This window comes from Artemia sp. Qi Xiang Cuo, chromosome 5, assembly GCF_049724085.1.
Source record: "Artemia sp. Qi Xiang Cuo chromosome 5, ASM4972408v1, whole genome shotgun sequence".
Lineage (NCBI taxonomy): Eukaryota > Metazoa > Arthropoda > Branchiopoda > Anostraca > Artemiidae > Artemia > Artemia sp. Qi Xiang Cuo.
Window position 1 is genome coordinate 52242616 of NC_142798.1, and position 20882 is coordinate 52263497.

A 20882-nucleotide genomic window follows, 5' to 3' on the forward strand; every position below is an offset into this window, starting at 1 on the left:
TGTAAGAGGCTCTAGCCTACTTTTTAAATTATATTATTATTATTATTATTATTATAAACTTCATAGAAAGATCGTTTGATGAGAAATTGAAAGTTCTTGTTCACTTTTTAAGAATCAAGATATTTAAGGACAACTAGCCCCCCCCACGCCCTTTTTCCCCCAAACCCTTCCACTACAAATTTTGAGATAGCCAGTTTTTTTTGAAAATTGTTAAAAAATTAGATAACAAAATCTCCAGTGTCAGCACAGCCCCCAGGGGCCCGGGGGTTAGGCGTTGTAAGTCTTGTCCTGGGGGTATATATGGTTCTTATGAAAGGGATGCTCGTATAAACTTTAGAGAGGGCTCATTTGACTGGAAATTGCAAGTTCTATTTCCCTTTTTAAGAGTCGGAAGGTATCCAAGGGTAACTATCCCCTTCCTCCCCAAACACCCTTTTTTCCCCAAGCCCATCCGATAAAATTTTTTAGATAGCCATTTCGTTAAAAATAGTTCATAGGTCAGATAAGAAAACTCCTGTGCCGACGCAACCCCCAGGGCCCGGGGTCAGGCGTCGTAAGTAATGCTCTGGGGGCACATATGGTTCTTATGGAAGGGATGCTCGTATAAACTTTGGATAGTGCTCATTTGATTGGAAACTGAAAGTTCTTGTTCACTTTTTGAGAGTCAAAAGAGATCGGAGGGCAATTAGGCCTCCCCCCCCCCCGCCACGCCCGAAATGCATCAAATAAAAATTTTGAGATAGACATTTTGTTAAAAATAGTTTAAAATTAAGATAACAAAAATTCCGGTGTTGACACAGCCCCCCAGGACCCTGGGGTAGGCGTTGTAAGTTATACTCTGGGGGAATATATGGTTGTTATGGAAGGAATTCTTGTATAAACTTCATAGAGGGCTCATTTGATTGAAAATTCAAAGTTGTAATTCACTCTTTAAGAGTCAAAAGTGATCGAAGGGCAGCTAGTCTCCCCCCACACTCCATCCATTTTTTTCCCCAGAGTTACTTATATAGAAGGGGTCGTCGTGTACACTTCGAAGGGGGCTCATTTGATTGGAAATCGACATCTCTAGTGCTCTATTTAAGCTTCAAAAGTGATCGTAGAGTAACTATCCCCCCCCCCAACAAAGCCCTTCTTCCCCAATTACATCTGATAAAAAATTTTAGGTAGCCGTTTTGTTAAAAATAGTTCAAAGATCATATAACAAAAACTCTTTTAGGTATTGCCATTTCACTAAAAATGGTTCAAAGGTCAGATAGGAAAAACTCCTGTGTCGACGCAATCCCCCATGGCCCGGGGCAGGCGTTGTTAGTATTGCTCTGGGGGTATATATGGTTCTTGTGGAAGATATGCTCGTATAAACTTTGGATAGGGCTCATTTGATTGGAAATTGAAAGGTCTAGTTCACTTTTAAAGAGTCAAAAGATATCGGAGGGCAACTAGCCCCCCTCCATGGCCTCTTCTCCTCAAACCCATCCGATGAGAACTTCGAGTTAGCCATTTTTTTTAAATATTTCAAAGACCATATAATGAAAACTCCGGGGTCGACACAACCCCCCAGGTTTCGGAGGCAGGCGTTCTAAGTAACTCTCTGGGGGCATGTATAGTTCTTATGGAAGAAATGCTCGTATAAACTTCAGAGAGGGCTCATATGATTGGAAATTGAAAGTTCTCACTCACTTTTTAAGAGTAAAAAGAGATCGGAGAGCAACAAGCCCTCCTCCCTCTCCATGCCCTATTTTTCTCAAAACCATCCGAGAAGAACTTTGAGAAAGCCATTTTTTCAAACTTGTTCAGAGATCATATAACAAAACTTTGGGTTCAACAGAATCCTTCAGGACCCGGGGTAGGCGATGTAAGTTAGGCCTGGGGGCATATCTAGCTGTTGTGTAAGGGATGCTTGCATAAACTTCAGAGAAGGCGCATTGGATTGGAAATTGAAAGTTCTAGTTCAGTTTTTAAGGGTCAAAAGAGATCAGAGAGCAACTATCCTCCACGCCCTTTTTCCCCCAAATGCATCCGATAAAAACTCCAGTGTCGCCAAAACCACCCAGGGGCCGGGTGTAGCCGTTGCAAGTTATGCCCTGGGGGCATATGTGGTTTTTATGGAAGGGATGTTCGTATAATCTTCAGAGAGGGCTTAATTGAATGGAAATTAAAAGCTCTAGTTCATTTTTTAAGAATCAAAAGAGATCGGAGGGCCCCTAGTCCCCCGCGCCCTTTTCCCCCAAACCCGTCCGATACATATTTTGAGATAGCCATTTTTATAAAATAGTTCAAAAGTCAGATAACAAAAACTTTGATGTCGACACAACACCCCAGGACCCGGAGGGCAGGCATTGTATGCTATGTCCTGGGCCGTATATGGTTCTTATGAAAGGGATGCTCGTATAAACTTCAGAGATGGCTCATTTGATTGGAAAGTAAAAATATTAGTTCATTTTCTCAGAGTAAAAAAATATCGGAGGGCAACTAGCCCCTCCCGCCCTCCCCGCCTTTGGGTTTATTGGATGGATAAACCCATCCGATAAAAATTTGAAGTGACCATTTAAAAAAAAAAAGTTCAAACATAAGATATTAAAACTCCAGGGTCGACACAACCCCCCAGGGCCCTGGGACAGGCGTTGTAAGTTATATTCTGGGGGTATACATGGTTCTTATAGAACCTTGTTCGCTTCATGGTCATGATGCTCGTATAAACTTCAAAGTTGGCTCATTTGATTGAAAATAGAAAGTTCTAGTTCAATTTTAAAGAGTCAAAAGAGATCAAAGGGCAACTAGCCTCCTCCACGCCCTTTTTTCTCCAAACACATCTGATAAAAGTTTTGGGATAGCAATTTTGTTAAAAATAGTTCAAACATAAGATATTAAAAACTCCGAGGTTGACACAAACCCATTTTTTCACTTTGATATTAATACTTTGATGCCAGTTTTGATCCTAGTTATCGCCTCCTTCTCTCACTGTAAAAGTCTAAAACCTACTGCTTCATTGCCGCTTTACTGAAAACTATATGCGTCTTCAACAGTATTGGAAAATAAAAAACAAAATCAAATTGAATATTTGATATATAACAATATTTAATGTTGAAAGATCCATCAGTCCAAGAATTTGTTTCACTGTGATTTTATTTTTATTTTCAATGCTGTAAGAACTGAAAAAGAAAATATTTGTAATATAATTCGTTTTCAGTGCAGCGCCAATGACGCAGTAGGCTTTTGGTTTTTATTTACAATTAAGGAAGGGGGCACTATACAACTCTTGTTTCTAGTGAAACTATATTTGTGTTGAACAACTTTAGAAAGAACTAATAAATTAAACTGAATATTTGAAGATAATGATATTAATTTCTGAACGCTAATCAGTTCAAAATTTTACTACAATTTTAATGTCTTTCAATATTAAGTACAAAAGAAAATATCCGTAATAAAATTGGTTTTCAGTAAAGCGCCAATGACGCAGTAGGTTTTAAACTTTTACAGTGAGAAAAGGGGGTGATACCCAAACTCTTGTTTGTAGTGATATTTGTTCGTTTCAAGCTTGATTTGCATATTCAATGCAAGTTTCACTCGTTTTAAGATTTATTTATTCATTTACGTTAATATATATTGTATGTTTGTTTGCATTGATTGTTTATTTAATTTCTGTTCGTTTTAAGTTTCATTTATACTTCAATAGCAAAATATTTTTTTTTCGTTTTAAGCCTGATTTGCATATTCAATCTAAGCATTACTTACTTTAAGATTAATTTATTCATTTATATTATTATTTCTTGTATGTTTTTTGCTATGATATTATATTTAATTTCTGTTCGTTTTGGATTTCATTTTTTCTTTAATAGTAATTTCGGTTCGTTTGGAGTTTGAATTTTAACAGACATTTGCATCTGCTGAGCTTAAGTTTAAAATGGCCTTTACTTTTCTTTGAAAAACTTATTTTTCGGAAAGTTTTTTTTAATTAATCAGAGGCAACGCTATAGCGTTGCCTATAGTAAAGGCCATACGGTTCCACTGTTTTATTATTTATTATTAATTTTTTACCCCAGAGGCATTTTATATGGAAGGGATCGTTGTATAAACTTCAAAGGGGGCTTATTGGATTGGAAATCAAGAGCTCTGGTGCCCTTTTTAAGGGCCAAAAGTGATTGGAAGGCAACTATCACCCCTTCCACGCCCACCATTTCCCCAAACACATCCAATCAAAATTTTGAGATAGCCATTTTGTTATACGCAGTTGATTTTCCAGATAGAATTTATGTTTTTGAGGAGGACACTCCCCTCACAGTCCTCAGGGCAAGGGTTGCAAGTTATGCCCTGGGGCCTTGTAGGGTTTCATAGAAAGCTTTGTCGTAGAAACTTCAAAAAAGGCTCATTCAATTGGAAATTCAAAGTCCTAGTGCACTTTTTAATAGTCGAAAGTAATTGGTGGCATCTAACTCCCCTCTCACGCCCACCATTCCCCCAAACATATCCAATCAAAATTTTGAGATATCCATTTTGTTCAACGTATAAGGATTTTATAGAAAGCGTTGTCGTAGAAACTTCAAAAAGGGCTCTTTCGATTGGAAATTTAAATTGCTACGGCACTTTTTAATAGTCAAAAGTGATTGGAAGGTAACTAAAACCCCTTCCACGCCCACCATTTCCCCGAACACATCCAATCAAAATTTTGAGATAACCATTTTGTTCAACGTATTTGAAAGGTCTTGAAATTATATCTTTGAGCAGGACACTCTCCCCCCCCCCCGAAGTCTTCAGGGCAAGGGTTAAAAGTTTTGCCCTGGGGGCTTATATGCTTCTTATAGAAGGAATACTCGTATAAACTTCAGAGAAGGCTCATTTGGTGGGAAATTGAAAGTTCTAGTTCACTTTTCAAGCGTCAAAAGATATCAGAGGGTACCCCCCCCCCGCCCTACCCTTTTTTCCCAAATGTATCTGATAAAAATTTTGATTTAGCCATTAAGTTAAAAATAGTTCAAAGATCATATAAAACTTCGGTGTTGAGACAACCCCCCAGGGCCCGGGGGCAGGCGTTGTAAGTTATGCCCTAGGGGTATATATGGCTGTAATGGATGGGATGCTTGTATAAACTTCAAAGAGGGCTCATTTGATTGGAAATTGAACGTTCTAGTTCAGTTTGAGAGCCAAAAGAGATTGGAGGGCAACTAGCCCCCCCCCCCGCCCCTTGTTCCAAACGCATCTAATGAAAATTTTGAGATAGACATTTTCTTTACAAAAAATATTTCAAAGGTCGGATAAGAAAAACTCCGGTGTCAATACAGCCCCCCAGGGCCCTGGGGAAGGCGTTCTAAGTTATGCCCTGTAGGCATGTATGGTTCTTATGAAAGGGATGCTCGTATAAACTTCATAGAGGGCTCTCTTGATTGGAAATTGAAAGTTCTAGTTCACTTTTTAAGATTCAAGAGATTTAAGGACAACTATACCCCCCTGCCCTTTTTTGCCCCAAACCCATCTGCCAGTTTCTAAAAAAATGTTCAAAAATTAGATAACAAAAATTCCGGTGTCAATACAACGCCCCAGGGCCCGGGGAGTAGACTTTATAAGTGTTGTCTTTGGGGCGTATATGGTTCTTGTGAAAGGGATGCTCGTATAAACTTTAGAGAGGGCTCATTTGATTGGAAATTGAAAGTTCTAGTTCACCTTTTAAGAGTCAAAAGGTATCAGAGGGCAAGTAGCCCCCTCCCCCCACACACCCTTTTTTCACCAAGCATATCCGATAAAATGTTTAAAATAGCCATTTCATTAAAAATAGTTCAAAGGTCAGATAAGATGCTCGCATAAACTTCATAGAGGGCTCATTTGATTGGAAATGGAAAATGCTAGTTCAGTTTTTAAGAGTCAAAAGATATTGGAGGGCAAATAGCCCCCCTCCCACCCTTTTTCTCCCCAAACCCATCTGCTACAAATTTTGGGATAGCCAGTTTTTAAAAAATTGTTCAAAAATTAGATAAAAAAAATTCCGGTGTCGACAAAACGCCCCAGGGCCCGGGGAGTAACGTTATAAGTGTTGTCCTTGGGGCGTATATGGTTCTTGTGAAAGGGATGCTCGTATAAACTTTAGAGAGGGCTCATTTGACTGGAAACTGAAAGTTCTAGTTCACCTTTTCAGAGTCAAAGGATATCAGAGGGCAAGTAACCCCCTCCCCCCACACACACTTTTTTCACCAAGCCTATCCGATAAAATTTTTAAAATAGCCATTTCATTAAAAATAGTTCAAAAGTCAGATAAGATGATCGCATAAACTTCAGAGAGGGCTCATTTGATTGGAAATGGAAAGTTCTAGTTCAGTTTTTGAGAGTCAAAAGAGATTGGAGGGTAACTAGCCATCCCCCACACACCCCTTTTTACCGAATGCATCAGAGAGCTCATTTGATTGGGAATTGAAAGTTCCAGTTCACTTTTAATGGCCAAAAGAAATCCGACGGCAACTAGCCCCCCTCCCCCCATGCCTTCTTTTTCCAAACCCATCTGATGAAAATTTTGAGATAGACATTTTGTTTAAAAATAAGATAGTTCAAAGGTCGTATAATAAAAACTCCAGTGTCAATACAACCCCCAGGCCTGGGGGACGGCGTTCTAAGTTATACCCTAAAGGCATGTATGTTTTTTATGAAAGGGATGCTCATATGAACTTCATAGAGGGCTCATTTGATTGGAAATTGAAAGTTCTAGATCACTTTTTAAGAGTCAAGGGATTTAAGGGCAACTATCCACCCACGCCCGTTTTTCCCCAAACCCATCCGCTACAAATTTTGAGATAGCCAGTTTATTTAAAAATGGTTCAAAAATTAGATAAAAGAAAACTCCGGCGTCAACACAACCCCCCAGGGCCCGGGGAGTAGGCGTTATAAGTGTTGTCCTTGGGGCGTATATGGTTCTTATGAAAGGGATGCTCGAATAAAATCTAGCGAGGGTTCATTTGATTGGGAATTGAAAATTCTAGTTCACTTTTTAAGAGTCAAAAGATATCAGAGGGTAAGTAGCCCCCTCCCCCCCACACACCCTTTTTTCACCAAGCCTATCCGATAAAATTTTTAAAAGAGCCATTTCATTAAAAATAGTTCAAAGGCCAGTTCAGAAAAACTCCTTTGCCGACGCAATCTCCCAGGGCCTGGAGGCAGACGTTATAACTAATGCTCTGGGGGCAAATATGGTTCTTATGGGAGGGATGCTCGTATAAACTTAGGAGAGGGTTCATTTTATTGAAAATTGAAAGTTCTCGTTCACTTTTTAAGAATCAAAAGAGGTCGAAGGGCAACTAGCCCCCCTACGCCCTAAATTCATTGGATAAAAATTTTGAGTTATATATTTGGTTAAAAATAGTTCAAAGTTCAGATATCAAAAACTCCGGTGTCGACACAGCCCCCAGGACCCGAGAGTAGGCTTTATAAGTTATGTCTTGGGGGCATATATGGTTGTGATGGAAGGGATGCTCGTATAAACTTCATAGAGGGCTCATTTGATTGGAAATTGAAAGTTGTAATTCACTTTTATGAGCAAAAAGTGATCGAAGGGCATCCAGCTACCCCCCACACTCCATTATTTTTTTTCCAGATGCACTTCATATAGAAGAGGTCGTCGTATAAACTTCAAAGGGGGCTCATTCGATTGAAAATCGATTGTCCGAAATGCCATTTTTAAGAGTCAAAGGGGATTGGTGGGCAACTAGACCCCCCCCCCCCAAGCCCTTTTCCCACAAACATATCTGACAGAAAATTTGAGGTAGTCATTGCATCCGATAAAATTTTGAAATAGCCATTGGCAGCTAGCCCCCCATCCCACCCTTTTCCTCCAAATAGATCAGATAAATTTTTTGAGATAAAAATTTTGCTCAAAATAGTTCAAAGCTCGGATAACAAAACTCGGATGTCCTCACTGCACCACAGACCCCGGGGATAGGCATTGTATGTTATGCCCCGGGGGCATATATGGTTCTTATGGAAGGGATGCTCGTATAAACTTCAAAGAGGGCTCATTTGATTGGAAATTGAAAGTTCTAGTTCACTTTTTATAAGTCAAAAGTGATCGGAGGGGAGCTAGCCTCCCCCTCCCACCTCTTTTCCCCTAAATGCATCAGATAAAAATTTTGAGATAGACATTTTGTTAGAAATAGTTCAAAGTTCCGATAAAAAAAAATCGGTGTCGACACAGCCCCACAGGGCCTGGGGGCAGGCGTTGTAAGTTTTGCCCAAAAATCCGATCCCCCCCTAATATCATCAAATTTGAAGTGCAAATGGGAGGATATTTCTATATACTGCTTGTGAACGGTTATCTCTTGTGTAAAGTTATTTTAGTTTTTTAAATTAATTTTCTTATGTTACTAAGTTTTAGACAGTAGAAAACAAAAGGTAATAAAGGCAATAAGGTTTCGATGTTTTATTGTTTTTTAGTTGTGCACTAATATTAGTGAAAACAGGGCCACCAACGGGAAAGTTATGCACAGCCAGCAGCACCCGTCCACTCCTTAGCATTAAACTCGACCCCTAATATCCTCCCATTTGCAGCGCAAATGTAAAGACCATACGGCTCCAATGTTTTATTATTTATTATTTTTTTCCGCAGAGGCACTTCGTATGGAAGAGGTCGTCGTATAAACTTCAAAGGGGGCTGATTCGATTGGAAATTGAAAGTTCTAATGCCCTTTTTAAGGGTCAAAAGTGATTGGAAGGCAACTAACATCCCTTCCACGCCCACCATTTCCCCAAACACATCGAATCAAAATTTTGAGATAGCCATTTTGTTCTACGTATTTGATTTTCAAATATAAATTATGTTTTAGAAGAGGACACTCCCCCCACAGCCCTCAGGGCAAGGGCTGTAAGTTATGCCCTGGGGGCATATAAGGTTCTTATAGAAAGCTTTGTCGTTAAAACTTCAATAAAGGGCTCATTTGATTGGAAATTCAAAGGATTAGTGCCATTTTTAATAGTCGAAAGTGATTGGAGGACAACTAACCCCCCCCCCCTCACACCTACCTTTTCTCTAAACACATCCAATCAAAATTTTGAAATGGCCATTTTGTTCAACGTAGTTGAAAACTCTGGAAATTACGTCTTTGAGGATGATATCCCCCCACAGCGTATAAGGTTTTTATAGAAAGCGTTGTCTAGAAACTTCAAAAAGGGCTCATTCGACCGGAAATCTTAATGGCTAGTGCCCTTTTAAACGGTCGAAAGTGATTGAAAGGCAACTAACACCCCTTCCACGCCCACCATTTCCCCAAACAAATCCAATCAAAATTTCGAGATAGCCATTTTGTTCAACGTAGTTGAAAGTTCTGAAAATTATAGCGTTGATCAGGACACTCCCCCCAAAGTTTTATGGGCAAGGGCTATGAGTTATGCCCTGGGGGCATATATCGTTCTTATGGAAGGAATGCTCATATAAACTTCAGAGGAGGTTCATTTGATTGGAAACTGAAAGTTCTAGTTCACTTTTTAACCGTCAAAAGATATCGGAGGGTAACCCTCCCCCCACGCCCTTTTTTTTCAAATGAATCCGATAAAAATTTTGAGATAGCTATTTTGTTAACAATAGTTCAACGATCATATAACAAAAACTCCGGTGTCGATAAAACTCCCCAGGGCCCGGGGGGAGTCATTGTAAGTTATGCCCTGGGGGCATATATGGTTCTTTTGGAAGAGATGTTCGTATAAACTTCAAAGAGGGATCATTTGATTGGAAATTGAAAGTTCTAGTTCACTTTTTAAGAGTCAAAAGAGACTGGAGGGCACCCCCCCTACGAGTTTTTTCTTCAAACCCATCCGATAAGAACTTTGAGATAGCCATTTTTTAAATAGTTCAAAGACCATATAACAAAAACTCCGGGGTCGAAACAACCCCCCAGGGTCCGAAAATAGACCTTGTAAGTTATGCCCTGGGGGAGTATGTGGTTCTTGTGGAAGGGATGCTCGTAAAAAACTTCATAGAGGGCTCATTTGATTGGAAATTTAAAGCTCTAGTTCAGTTTTTGAGAGTCAAAAGAGATCCGAGGGCAGCTAAGCCCCCCCCCCCACGCCTTCTACCTATCTGATGAAAATTTTGGGATAGTAATTTTGTTAAAAATAATTCAAAGGTCGGGTAAGAAAAACTCATTTGATTGGAAATTGTAAGTTGTAATTCACTTTTAAGAGTCAAGAGTGATCGGAGAGCATCTAGCCTCCCCCCATACTCCACTTATTTCTTCCCAGAGGCACTTCATATAGAAAGGATCATTCGATTGGAAATCGAGATTTCTAGTGCCCTTTTTAAGAGTCAAAAGTGATCGGAGGGCAACTAGCCCCCCACCCAAGCCCTTTTTCACAAATACATCTGATAAAAAATTTGAGATAGCCATTTTGTTAAAAATAGTTCAAAGTTCATATAACAAAATTTCTTTACTTATGGCCATTTCGTTAAAAATAGTTCAAAGGTCAGATAAGAAAAACTACTATGTCGACACAACCCCCCAGGGCCCTGGGCAGACGTTGTAAGTATTGTTCTGGGGGCGTATATGGTTCTTATGGAAGGTATACTCTTAAAAACTGCGGAGAGGGCTCATTTAATTGGAAATTGATTCACTTTTAAAGAGTCAAAGGATATCGGAGGGCAACTAGCCCCCCCCCCCCCCCGCTCCATGCACTTTTTTCCTCAAACCCATCCAATAAGAACTTTGAGATAGCCATTTTTTTTTAATAGTTCAAAGATCATATAATGAAAACTCCAGCCATTTTTTCAGTACTGCATTACATTTACTTTATACTGGAATTTTTTTTTTCAGACAGCCATTTTTTTTTCAAAATAACGAAAACTCTGGGGCCGAGACAATCCTTCAGGGCCCGGGGTAGACCATGTAAGTTATGCCTTGGTGGAATATATAGCTTTTGTGAAAGGGATGATCGTAAAACTTCAGAGAGGGCTCATTTGATTGGAAAATGACAGTTCTAGTTCAGTTTTTAATAGTCAAAAGAGATCGGAAAGCCCCTAGCCCCCTCCACCCCCTCTTAATCCCAAATCCATCCGATGCAAATTTTGTGATAGCCATTTTTTTAAAATAATTGAAAGTTCATATAACAAAAACTCCGGTATCGACACAACCCCCCAGGGCCCGGGGGACAGGCATTGTAAGCTAGGTCCTGGGGCCATATATGGTTCGTATGAAAGGGATGCTCGTATAAGCTTCAGAGAGGGATCATTTGAAAGGATATTATAAGTTTTAGTTCATTTTCTCAGAGTAAAAAAGATCGAAGGTTAACTAGCCCCTCCCGCCTTCCACGCCTCTGGGTTTATTGGATGGATAAACCCATCCGATAAAAATATAAGGTGACCATTTTTTAAAAAATAGTTCAAACATCAGATATATTATTTCCGAGGTCAACACAAACTCCAGGGACAGGCGTTTTAAGTTATACTCTGGGAGTATATATGGTTCTTATAGAAGGAATGCTCGTATAAACTTCCGAAAGGGCTTATTTGATTGAAAATAGAAAGTTCTAGTTCACTTTTAAAGAGTCAAACAAGATCGAAGGGCAATTATCCCCCCCCTCTCCCACGCCCTTTTCCCCCAAACCCATCCGATAAAAATTTTGAGATAGCCGTTTTCTTAAAAATAGTTCAAACATCAGATAATAAAAGCTCCGAGGATGACACAAACCCATTTTTTCAATTTGATATTGTTACTTTGATACCAGTTTTGATATTTTGATGAATATTAGATTTTTTTTTAATTTTGATTTTGAATTAAGGAATTTTTAAAAACTTGAAACTTTTTGCAATCAAAAACGAACAAAAATTAATTAAAGAAGAACTTTCTGAAAAATAAATTTTTCAAATAAAAGTAATGGCAATTTTAAATTTAAGTTCAGCATATAAAAATACCTGTTAAAATATAAACTGAAAACGACCAGAAATTACTATTAAAGAATAAATAAAATACAAAACGAACAGAAATTAAATAAACAAACATAGCAAAAACATTTTAAACATTTACGGTGAGAGAAGGAGGCGACATCCAAACTCTTGTTTGTAGCAGTTTTTGTTCGTTTCAAGCTTGATTTGCATCTAAAGAATTACTGTTTTTCTAAATATTTTTCTAATAAACTATCCGTCCATTCCGTGTCATTGATAATGTTAGCATATGTACCATCTAAATTATCACTACCTTCATAACACCCCTGTAAAAATTTACCATATTCTTCACCATTTTGTGATGGCGTTTCAATAATGTCACGAAACTGCAATGGCGATTCAATTTGGACCATTTAATCAATGAAATCATATGACACATGAGTTTTTTCTTCAGGTGGGGGAGGGAAGGTAGTGAAGAAACCGTTGTAACCTATAAATAAAACAGCCACTTAATTTCAACGTGTATAAAACACCCTATTTTTTTAAATGGAATTTCATCTCTTGTATGCAAAGTAAATGGAATCCCGCTCTACAATCTATCTTTTGATAAATCCTATAGGACATTGTATGAGTTGACAATGCAAACCCTAGATCATGATTCACAAATGTTTGAAAATAGTATAACCGAAGAAATTTTCGCTAAAACACATGTTATCATTGTACTAGACCTGTCTAGCACTCAAGGTATGAGTATAGCACGAACGGGAGTGTGCGTTTAGAGTGTACATTTGGCGACCCATTACCTGAGAGTATCGCACTAATCTCAATAAATCAATTTGAAACCTATTGGGAAATCACTCCCAAAGGCAGTGTTCTACTAGACCTTGCACCATGAACACCAGTCAAATAATCAATGTCTCTAATATGGATCCCTACATGTCCAAATACAGATCCTATTGTCTACCCTCGGACTTCCTTGGAAAAATTCAAAGTGCAAACAATACCCTAATCATTATTAATAGCAGTCCGTCGACTGTGAATACTGGCCATTGGTTGTGCATCTTTTAAACAATGATTACGATTGAATTTTTTGATCCTCTCGGCCTACCCTATACACTCTACACTCCAAACATCAACAACTATATTGAAAGCAGTGGGGAAACTATTATTCAAAATCTGAAGAGAGTGCAGGATCTGACGTCTAAAAGTTGCGGTTTCCACGCGCTACTATATTTCTTTTTCAGATGTCGCGGCTATACTTACAAGCAGTTTCTCAACATTTACGTAGACAATCCACGTCTGAACGACTTTATGGTGGAAAATATCCTCTCAGACCTGTATAATAATGGTTTAATGCCCTACAAGTAAAGTGCTTAAAAATGTATGTGAATTTGTTTATTAATAAAAAAATGTATATATACAACAATGTCTTTATTCTTCACTTTAGATTTCTTCTTCTTCGGTGTATAGGCAACTGTCGAGAAGCATTAATAATGGTAGATCAATTGAATTCACTTTATATTGATCTTGATTTGCTGCAAAGTCAGGGTCACATTCTCTACAGTACAATGTAACTTCACTCTTGTCGTATCTCTTTGTATAGTCAATGATACTACTTGCATTCATATTGTGAAATTCACGATGTTTCAATTTGTTTATTTGAAGCAATATCACATGCAGTGTTTTCAAATGGTGAATCACATTCGGTAACTGCTCAATAAAAATCACTAGGTTTATAGTCATAATAGGCAGTGTTGTCACAACGCTGACGTAGAAACCAAATTGTCTTGTTACCCCAATAGTTGAATCGTAGATCTGATTCTTCCTCCCAAAATAATTTAAAACCACAACGATACCGATCTCGTAGAAATAAACTAAAACCATGTATAGGGTTCCTTCCAATCATGCGCGGATAAGTATTCCCCCACTGATCACATTTTTCATAGTGACAATTGGAGCATAGTTGCCCTCTAGGACGAGAGTCACAAATCTCTTCAAGACATGAATTACAGCCTTTAACTTGTACTGCATATCCTCTATGTAATTTACATGGATTGCACAATTTACAATTTTCATTATACTCATCAATAATTGTACAATTCTCACTTGATGACCAACTGCCAAGAGTGTACATACATAGTGGACATGTCAACTCTCTCACAGCTAAAAAGTAACTGATCCGCGTTCGATAAATTCAGAGGGGGATGGGAGAGGAGTGACTCTGTGACGTTACATAACCTCTTTCGAAAAGAGGGCCATCTACATACAATCTATGGCAGTGTTTTCAAAAGTATATCCACAATATTATTCTGCTTTGTTTCAATTAATATATCAACAAATTGAGTAAAAGCATTTGAGTCACGTCGTAAAAGCTTCATACAATAGTCCAATGGGGGAGAATCAGTTTCATTATATTGACAAGTTTTCCCTGAGAAAATATCTTCCGTTGAAGTGATAACTCGAGAAAATCGTCGTCCAGAATCAAGTGTTTTCCCATAATCACAAGATTTGACCTAATTCTCTCTTTCTCAAATTTATTCATTTTTCAATCCTAACACTCCCTGCTGACTCTAGACTAATCACTATTCGTTTTACTTCAAAAATATTTGATAGCCTAACAAAAGGAAAGGGGACATTTTTGATTTCGAAAAAATTTTATTGTGTGTGATCTTAATTACAATAATAATTTAAACTGCACATATAGAATTATCGGTATAACGTATTGTCCTTTATATACGTCATTATTGCATTTAAAGCACTTTGAAGTCTATCCACATGTGCTATATCAACTTTTGCAGCGAAGCATAATTGGTCCTCCATTTTAAATTTGCTCAATGATAGCACATACATATCTTGCATATACTTCATCCCATTCAAGACAAAGCCGTGATCTTCTCGTGATTTCCACTGCAATGTTTGGTGCTGTTGTATCATTGCTACTGCCACCTACTCCACTATCAACTTCTAATAGTGTAAATATTCCACTCATTATTGTAAATATATCTCAATGAATAAATATATGACTAAAGTCAAACTGTTCTCACCCCTTGAATTCTATTCTCACACTAATAACAACTGTACTGAAAATCCTTCCTTATATTCGTTGCGTTACTCCCGTTAATATTTCTGACTCCCTGATTTGTCTAGAAAGAGGCACGTGATCTTGTTCATGCACGGATTGTAGTCCTCTGATTGGCTGTCATCTTGTACTGATAGTATTCTACCTCATTGGAGGTCAATGATCATGTCATGCTCGTATTCACTGAACATGTTGCGTCATTCCCGTTAGTTATCTATGCCCATATATGGACTCCTTTCCGGACTGGCACTCCTTCTTCTACTGATAAAATAGATGAAAACAATAAATTTGCCCCCTCCCCTCTAGATTAAATAAAAATGCCCCCCCCCCCTCCAATTGACATCACTGCTAACACATTACCTCTTTTGACTCCTAAGTTACATTGTAGTAATGCTCTCGAATTGAGTTAAGAACCCTTTTACTTTTCTCTTCTGTATATCGCTGTAAAGCTGTGGCAAGGGAAACAAGTATCTCACACAAGGAGGATACTCTTTTTCTTTTAATTACCGCATAAATACTGTTTCACGATGACAACCAGCTGTCCTATTTACATTTACAACAAAAACATACATTCCAACCCTTGTCTTGAATCCAGATTTACATCCGGCATTCATACACATGACTGCTCACATTGGTTTTTTCTTCCAGCTAGTTGACACTCTTCAACTTTGTCTTCTTTTTCTGCTGTTACCCCAGTTGTCACCGGTTGTTAGGTTTCCCGACATTAATGTCACTTGGATGTCACCTTTCTGTCATTCCCATTTCTCTAGAGAAGCGAAGATGTAAACGACGGATTTAAATTGCAGAAAATAAATTTACTCTATACTTGTCTATTTTCCTAGCTGGAAACATGACGAGACTGGCTTCATTTTCACATTTTCTATGACAAAATGATAGACTGTAGCTAAACGGTTAAACCCAATAAGAAAAAAAAGAACTTACAAGTGAATCGTACGCTCTTAATAAAAGATCGGAGTAATGGCTTGGTACAAATGTCTATTGCGGAAGTTCTTTAGAATCTTTAATGCTTTGAATTGCAGACAGTACCATCATTCTAGTAATAAATTACAATGTTGTACTGATCACAACAACGAATAGTTCCTTTGGTTTTCTTCAACATCCCCCTCAACACACGCTGAAAATTTCAACTTGATACCATACATTATTCCTGAAGCATTGCTCATACGTCCTTTTGACAACATGTATGCGAATAGTGTTTCGATTTAGTTCAGTACTGTTTCAATATTCCACAAAATTTCCGCCTTAATACCCTTAGCTTTAGTAGCAGTAGTAGTAGCAGTACCAATAGTAATAGTAGTAGCAGTAGTGATAGTCAAACAGTTCGTGGTAACGAACTGTAAGTAAGGAGCGACCCGGCTCAATGGTAACCGAAACTCTAGAAAACAGGTTTTTGATACCAATAGATATATCAAAAGAATCAGATTGCAATGCTGATTTTAAATATATAACTTTCATCAAGTTTAGTGCTACCCATCAAAAGTTACGCGCCTGAGAAAATTTGGCTGATTTTCAAAAAAAGGGGGAAAGACCCCCTAAAAGTCATAGAACCTTAATGAAAATCACACCATCATATTCAGCGTATCAGAGAACCCTACTTTAGAGGTTTCAAGCTCCTCTCTACAAAAATGTGGAATTTTCCTTTTTTTGCCAGAAGGATGGTAACGGATGCGTTTTTATTTGTTTTTTTTTTTTTTTTTTTCCCAGGGGTTATCGTATCAACCCAGTGGCTCTAGAAAATCGTGGGAGGGCTCATTGGAAAGGAAATTAAAAGTTCTAGTGCCCTTTTTAAGTGACCAAAAAAATAGAGGGCAACTAGGCCTCCTCCCACGCTAATTTTTTTCCCAAAGTCACCCGATCAAAATTTTGAGATAGCCATTTTGTTCAACATGGTCAAAAATATGATAACTATGTCTTTTAGGATGACTTAATCCCCCGAAGTATCCAGAGGAAGGGCTAAAAGTTATGAACTTTACCCAATGTTAACATATAGTATTGGTTATTGGGAAGTATACAGAAGTTTTCAGGAGGTTTTTTTTCTGGTAGTGGGAGGGAAGGATGGGTCGGGGGTTATGTTGGAGGATCTGTTCATTAAGGAAGTTTTCTTGGGGGAAGGGAAATTGCCATGAAAGGGGCGCCGGACTTGCCAGCATTATTTATTGGTTATTGGGAAGTATACAACCATTTTCAGGAAGAATTTTTTCTGGAGGGGGGGCTAGAGGAGGGGGTTACTCTGGAGAATATTTCCTTGGAGGATGTTTCTTTGGGGTAAGGGAAATTTCTATGAAGGGGGCCTGGATTTCCAAGCATTATTTAAAAAACGATCAGAAATTAAATAAAAAAACCCAAGTTTTTTCAACTGAAATGTAAGAAGGAATATTAGAACTTAAAACGAACAGAAATTATAACTTATGTGAGGAGGTTCTCCCCCAAGTCAATACCTCGCTCTTTACGCTACAGTTTTTTTAGTGCTTTCAAAAGAGCTATCTATTCTAATTAAACGTCCTTTGTGATTCAGGGGTTTGTGAATCCAAGTTTTTTCTAAATTTTAACGTAAAGAGCGTGGTATTGACAAAGGGGCGTACCCCCTCATATACGTAATAACATATACGTAATAAAAAAAAAACAATAAAAAAACAAGCAATACGGCTCAGTAGTAATCGAAACTTTTAAAAACGGAATTTTGATGTCAATAAATGTATCAAAAGAATGTGTTTATAATGCTGATTCTAAATATATAAATTTTATTAAGTTTAGTATTACTTATCAAAGGCTACGAGCCTGAGAAAATTTACTCGATTTTTTAAAGAGGGGGAAAACATCCCCTACAAGTGAAAGAATTTTAATGAAAATCACACCGTCAGATTCAGCGTATCAGAAAACCCTATTACATAGGTTTCAAGCTCATATCTGCAAAAATCTGCAACTTTGTATTTTTTGCCAGAAGAAAAATATACGAATATAGAAGTTAGTTACGTAAGTTAATTTGTAAAGACATCCATTTAGCAAAAGAAAAGTAAAATTTTTATGCAAATAAAAGCTGCATTAACTAAAAAACGATCAGAAATTAAATAAAAAAAACGAGTTTTTTAAACTGAAAGTAAGGAGCGACATTAAAACTTAAAACGAACAGAAATTATTCCGTATATGAAAGGGGCTGTCCCCTCCTCAACGCCTCACTCTTTACGCTAAATTTTGAATCTGTCTCACAACTTTATTTTTTAAAACAATAAAAAACTTTAACGTAAAGAACGAGGCGTTGAGGAGCGGACAGCCCCTTTCATATACGGAATAAGTTCTGTTCGTTTTAAGTTTTAATGTCGCTCCTTACTTTCAGTTTAAAAAACTTGTTTTTTTTATTTAATACAAGTAGAATTAAAAGTAGTAGCCTTAGCTTTAGTAGCAGTAGTAGTAGTATCAGAAGTAATAATAACAGCAGTAGTACTAGTAGTAGTAGTAGTAGTATTAAGATGCAAATTTTGACTGTTGGTTAGTTCAACATCCCTCCCCCCAGACAAACCCTGTAAGTTTCAGCATCACTGACCAAACCGTTCCTAAGATATTGCTGATACCCCCTTTGGACAAGCTGCATACAGACGGCGTGTTATGATTAAGTTCAGCTTCCCCCTTCAATATACCCTAAAAATTTCACTTTCATACCCTCAGGCAAAATTGTAATAGTAGTCCCAGTAGTAGTAGTTGTGGGAGTTATAGTTAGTAGCATTAACAGAATTAGAACTAGCACTAGTAGCAGCAGTAGTATTAACATATTACCTTTTGGTCAGTTGAACATCTCCCTCATGATGCCCGGAAGTTTCATCTTGATAAGTTAAGTCGTTCCAAAAATATGGCTGATACACCCTTTTGACTTTTGACAATCTTTATGCACATATTAAGTTCTGATGTAATTTAACTTTCCCCTCAAAATTTCCTCAGGTGTTCATTTCAATATCCTCTGCCTTGGTAGTACTCGCTACAGAAGCAGTAGCTTTAGTGTAAGCAGTGGTAGTTCTAGTAGTAGTGGTGGTAGTAGCATGCAGATATTACCTGCTTGGTCAATTGATCATCTCCCTCATCATTTTCTGAAAGTTCTAGATTGATAATCTATGTCATTCCTAAACGTTATGCTGTTTTGACAAGCCGTACGCACATAACGGGTTTTGATTTAGTTCAACATTCCCCTAACATTTTCTGAAAGGGTCACCTGAATGCCATTCGTCATTTTCGAAAGTAATGGCCAAACATGCCCACCTTTCTCAATAACATATACTAAAAGAAAACAACGGATGAATTGCCTAACTTAGAGCCCTTGCCCTGAGGGTAGTGGGGGAGTTGACACATCTAGAAACATAGCTACTGGACCTTTCAGCTATTTTGAACAAATGACTATGTTAAACAATTACTCCCAATCACTTTTGATTGTTAAAATGGATACTAGAACTTTCAATTTCCAATTCAGTGATCTCTTTTCGAAGTTTCTATGACAACTCCTTCTATACGAAGGGCCTTGGTGAAAAAAAAGGATAAATAGAAACCAAATAAACAATACATTGTGCCCACAATGCTCTTTTCCTTGGCAGCGCTGTTGCGTTGCCTATGATCTTATTGCCTTGTACGAGGCCGAGAATTATGATGAGTCCCGGGGAAAACATTGGGTATACACAGCTTTTTATTAAACAAATGCTATTACTTACACAATTTAAAACCAATTGAACAGACATTAGTGAAATAAGAAAAAAAAAAATAAAGTATTACCTAGTTACAAGACATGTACTTAACACTCTGGTAATAATAAAGTATATTTTCGTCAAGAAACTTAATACTCGAACTTGAGCACAAATTTGCCAGCACTTAATAATTTAGTAAAAATTTGAGGTACTTGTCAAAACACTACATGGACGGCTATCATATGTACCTCCAGTCCTGGGGACTAACTTCCTGCATAGTTTGTTCCATTCAACTTACCTACTTAGAAAATCCCTTGAAATGTAGCTTTTATTCGAAGTAATTTCGGATAAAAGCACTTTATTTTGTAATTTGTCTCGGTCATTTACCGAACTTCTCCAAGAGCAGATGCTTTATCTTGCTTCCATCATTCGTCTTCATAATAAACGATGCAGTCCCGTCAAACTAAAACTCGGCCATTTGTTATTATGACACGGCCATTAATTCAGAGCGTCTTATTTAGAATCAAGAAACATTGTTTTTGTCAGTTTTAAAATATGATATGTATACTTCTCTTTTAAAATTTATAAGAGTGATAGCCAAACATAAAAGGAGCCAGGTTGTTTAATTTTACTTCTCATGTAGTTCCAGTCTTTGACAGGCACGCTATTATATGCTAAGCTTGAATCACGCACAAGATGTCTTGTGGACTAAGCGAAAGCCCATGACCTGTCATACATCACGAGGAATTCGAAACATGATGAATCTTATAAAATTTACCGGCTCCAGAAAAATCATGAAAAATAAATAAGTAAATGGCGCTTAAGGCTGCAATTTTGGCCCTATTTTTTACAGTTAAAAAAAAAATGTTTTGTTTGAAAAAATAAGAGTCTTATGAAGCCAGGGGCAAAATCTTCCTGAAAACCTAGGGAGATGACACCAAAACATTATTTTATGACTCGAAATAACTCCATTCTTCAAAGAGCCTTGGCCAGAGATTGTACAACAATCCTCAGTAGTAAAGTCAAATTGCGAGACCACCAATTACCAAAGGTGTAATACAGAGAGATCTAACACTCCTTGACATATGTTGTGCAAAGATTGGATTTCCCCTAACTAAGAGTTTTGTATTTTCAACCCCAGTATGTCCAGACCATTTTTCCTCCTCGAAGCATAACCTCGACCCACATAAGATTGTTTCTTTTATCTCGTTCAGAATAGCTTTTATTTTACTGCATAACAGATCGTGCGGAGACCACACACGATGCCCCTCCCCCG